Source organism: Raphanus sativus, unplaced genomic scaffold (assembly GCF_000801105.2).
Source record: "Raphanus sativus cultivar WK10039 unplaced genomic scaffold, ASM80110v3 Scaffold0007, whole genome shotgun sequence".
In the NCBI taxonomy this organism is placed as follows: domain Eukaryota; kingdom Viridiplantae; phylum Streptophyta; class Magnoliopsida; order Brassicales; family Brassicaceae; genus Raphanus; species Raphanus sativus.
The window spans coordinates 16,283-21,061 of record NW_026615333.1 but is presented as its reverse complement, the minus strand read 5'-3'; the positions used below and the strand labels follow the sequence as shown (position 1 = coordinate 21,061).

The 4,779-nt window shown below is 42.3% G+C and overlaps 1 non-coding gene across 1 annotated transcript; it reads left to right on the top strand.

Moving 5' to 3' along the window:
* Positions 1-1,043: 1,043 nt before the first annotated feature.
* LOC130500652 (small nucleolar RNA R71) lies at positions 1,044-1,150 on the top strand. The gene has a single exon (XR_008939249.1). It is a non-coding gene; the product is annotated as a small nucleolar RNA R71 (small nucleolar RNA).
* Positions 1,151-4,779: the final 3,629 nt, after the last annotated feature.

Here is a 4,779-nt window from a genome sequence, read left to right as displayed (position 1 = left end):
AGGTGGAGAAAAGGGTCGATCGATACGTCTCTCATCTTTTTGTCGATCGATGAGTGGCTCGTCTCGTCGGTCGATATCCTCGTAGGTGTGGGTGGGTGGGTGAGGATGCGAAGCCAAGAATTCAGTATGTGTCAATAACCTAACCGCCTTGCAATCTGCAGTCGAATCCGGAAATTACATCGTTGGTGTCGATTGATGTGTACTAGTTGGTGTCGATCGACACCATTGTGATCCTCCGAAACTTAGTGAACTTTCCCACTTCAAAGTCTCCTTCTTGTAGCTTCTCCTGTTTCACCACTTGCCAGAAATCATCATTTATAATGGCATTCACGTGGTGTTTCCTGCTTCCTTCCCCTACTTCCTTAGAAGTTCCAATTCTCCTGATAGAGTCTTCAGTCTGGACAATTTGTGTCTCAAGTTTCTTAACTTGAGTGCAAATGGTGTCTATCGTTGTGGTCAGATTATTGAAGACATTGTCGATCTTCCCATTGAAGTCTACTGTAAGCTTCTGCTGACCTTCTAGAACTCTATCAATCATGGCATCAAACTTACTCTCCTGGGTGGGTGGTGGTGGGTTTCGGTAAGCTGAGTTGCCGTAGTTCCTGGTGTTGGTGAAGGGTTTCTGATACTGTGAACTCTGGTTGTAGTTACTCTTCTGACCACTGCCAAAAAAGTTTCTGTTTCCACTCTGGTTTCCATATCTCTGAAATCCAGTACCTCCAATGTAGTTCACATCTTCCTCTGTATCATCTTCTCTAGCTTCTCCTTCTTCAGCTGAGCAGACTGGCTGCCCCAGAAATGCATGTAAAGCATCTATCTTGGCTCTGACTTAATTCATCTGGTCTTCCCCGATGGCTGCAACCGATTTCTTCTTGTCAGAGTCAGTGTTCTTGGTGCTGCTGCTGTTGGCTAGGTTCTCAATAAGTCCCACAGCCTCTATTGGATTCCTAGTGTTGAAGTTCTCCTCGCTAGCAGTATCAAGAGCCATCTGATACCTCAAGGCAATACCTCTGTAGAAAGTGCTTAGCAGCTGCACTTCATTGAATCCATGGTGTGGACAGTCTCGCTGGAAGAACTTAAATTTGATCCACGCGTCTTTAAAAATCTCACCAGGCTTTTGCGCGAAAGTGGCGATTTTGCTCCTGAAGTTTTCAGCGCGTGCCTCATCAAAGAAATTACGCAGGACGGCGTTTTTGATGTCGGCCCAGGATGTCAGTGATCCTATAGGTAGCTGCTTGAGCCAGTGTGAATCTTCTCCAATCAGTGAGTATTTGAAGAGCTTGCAGAGTAGGTAGTCCTCAGGGACTTCATCCATACGAATAACAGCGATAAGATCCTCGAACCTCTCCAGATGGTCCATAGGATGCTCGTGTGATAACCCAGAATAAGGTATATGAGACAAGAGAGAGTAGTACTGAGGCTTGAGCTCAAAGTTCGGCTTCTGAATCTCTGGAAGTCGAATAGCTGATCTGTTGGTATAGTACTCGTCTGGAAGATTGTAGTCTGCCAACGATCGTGTTTGAGCTTCTCCTGTAGCCTCAGCTTCAGGCTAAGGGATTATGTTTCCCTGTGCATCTAGCTTCTGACCTGTTGCATTACGCAGATGACCATCTTGGTCATACAGGTTTCCATTCTAGTCATGCGTGAGAATAACAATCGCAACCATGCTTCGCGGGGTAGTATCTATCGATGTACGGTGAGTAGTATCAAACGATGTGGATCGGCGAACGGTATCGGTCGACGGCTGAGTCTGAGTGTCGGTCGACGGTTGAACGTGAATATCAGTCGACGGTACTGCGGTTCTGTCGATCGATGCGGAGCGTAGGTCTTTGCGGATTGAGCGTTCCAAGTGTGCAGGATCTTCTGAAAATAGTAGTTGATTTCCCCTGTTGCTTCTGGTACTGCTGGGCATGTACCTGAAAAGACAAGAAAAATTTTAATCAGAAAGGGTGTAAAAAGAAAAATATAAGATTAATAAGATTAAATGTAATGGCGGTCAAAGCTCCCCAGTAACGGCGCCAAATTTGATAGTGCTCAAATTACCCAGTAGAGCTTACACTCTCAAATAAGAGGTACATCTGTAGTATTTAGGGATCGAATCACGAGGAGCTAGGGAACCAATTAAATAAAATATACTAATCAATCCTAGGCAAGGTTGGTTTATATGATAGAAATGAAAATAACAAATCCTAAAATGAACAAGGTAGTTGCTCTTACTAACAATATGATGGGTTGTTTAAATGAAATGAAGAGTGCTAGACTTAGGGCTTTTATTCAGGAATGAAGATTATAATGTCTATAAATGCCTAACAAGTTGTTTGCATGATACTATAGAACTCAGTCGCTTAACTCTCAGTGATGTCTCACTGGTTAAATAATCTAGATCTCTTGCCTCAACTGTAGTATGTTGACACAGAAAAATATTCGATTGATATCCTTTAGAGATATCGATCGATACACCTTTCGCTCGGCGATCGATTCACCTGTCGGGATATCGATCGACGGCTTCTAGATATGCCTATGCGCAAGCTGATAATGAACACTAGATCTAAAGGAGGACGGTTAGCTCTTCTCCAAGGAGATACTAGTTCAAACAGATAATTCATGATATGAAAGATCCTAGTGATCTATATTCTAGTTAGCTACTCTAGAACAAGCTTAGGGTGCAATCAATTTGATGAATATCACAACTTAGCAATGATAGTTTGGGGCTAATCCCACAAACCTATTGAACCCCTAGATCTATAAAGTAGACTACTCAGACATAGCTAAGCAATTCATAACAATAGATAGATGAAAGAATTGCATAGATAGAATAAAGTAGAAATACAAAAGGAGATGACAAATCTCTGCAATCTCTCAAAACAAGTAAAACTCTAGTCTCTCTCTCACACTCTCTGCTTTGCCTCTCTCAAGACTTGTGTTTCTTAGACTATTCAAAAGCTTGCCGTCAAAAACACTTAGCAGGAATATTTAAGCATTTCCATTAGGTTAAAAACTCGTCAGAGGCAATCTCGTAATTTGGTGAAGTCTTGGTAAAGTATGGCTAAACCATTTCGTCCTCGATATCGATCGACAACACTGGATGTGTATCGATCGATTATAATCTTCTAGTACGCGGATTTTCTCAGCTACATCGATCGACAACTCTGGATGAGTATCGATCGATTCTTATCGCAATGTTGACTTCCGAGTTGGTCTTGAATGGTCAACTCGGGTGTATCATCTCTTGTACTCCAAAATGCTCCAAAACATCACTTTATCACAAAACGCTCCTGAACCCGAAACATACCAAACAGGCTAGAAAACAGATTAAATATATAATAAAACACTAGTATACCATGGTTAAAAACGGGTAAAATCCATGGTATATCATCTTGAGAGAAGTAGAGAAGAAATGAGAAGAAAGAGCTTTGGTCTCGATCAAATGAAAGAAAGAAGGAAGAAACCCTAGGGCGATGACCACGCGCCTCGTACAAATAGCCACGCGATCAAATGGGCGCCAAACGGAGAAACTCAACCGTCGTTGGGCCTTTTCGCGAAGCCCACTCCATTCGAGCAGGCTCAAAGGCAAGGCTCGTACCCCTTGATTCTTCGGAAGGGGAACACCCCATCTCATCTACTCATTTGAAAACAAGTCAAGACATGGATCCGGATGCTCCGGGAAGCTATGATTTTCAGAGCCTCATAAAATCAGTATTTCACTCACCAGCCAAGGTCCCGGCCTGATTCACTGCAAGAAGACAAGGTGCCCAAGGAATACTTCGTCCTAAGAGAAAACTAAATTAGCTACTCTAGAACAAGCTTAGGGTGCAATCAATTTGATGAATATCACAACTTAGCAATGATAGTTTGGGGCTAATCCCACAAACCTATTGAACCCCTAGATCTAACAAGTAGACTACTCAGACATAACTAAGCAATTCATAAAAATAGATAGATGAAAGAATTGCATAGATAGAATAAAGTAGAAATACAAAAGGAGATGACAAATCTCTCCAATCTCTCAAAACAAGTAAAACTCTAGTCTCTCTCTCACACTCTCTGCTTTGCCTCTCTAAAGACTTGTGTTTCTTAGACTCTTCAAAAGCTTGCCGTCAAAAACACTTTGTGTTTCTTAGACTCTTCAAAAGCTTGCCGTCAAAAACACTTAGCATGATTATTTAAGCATTTCCATTAGGTTAAAAACTCGTCAGAGGCAATCTCGTAATTTGGTGAAGTCTTGGTAAAGTAGTCGGCTAAACCATTTCGTCCTCGATATCGATCGACAACACTGGATGTGTATCGATCGATTATAATCTTCTAGTACGCGGATTTTCTCAGCTACATCGATCGACAACTCTGGATGAGTATCGATCGATTCTTATCGCAATGTTGACTTCCGAGTTGGTCTTGAATGGTCAACTCGGGTGTATCATCTCTTGTACTCCAAAATGCTCCAAAACATCACTTTATCACAAAACGCTCCTGAACCCGAAAACATACCTAACAGGCTAGAAAACAGATTAAATATATAATAAAACACTAGTATACCATGGTTAAAAACGGGTAAAATCCATGGTATATCATCTTGAGAGAAGTAGAGAAGAAATGAGAAGAAAGAGCTTTGGTCTCGATCAAATGAAAGAAAGAAGGAAGAAACCCTAGGGCGATGACCACGCGCCTCGTACAAATAGCCACGCGATCAAATGGGCGCCAAACGGAGAAACTCAACCGTCGTTGGGCCTTTTCGCGAAGCCCAGTCCATTCGAGCAGGCTCAAAGGCAAGGCTCGTACCCC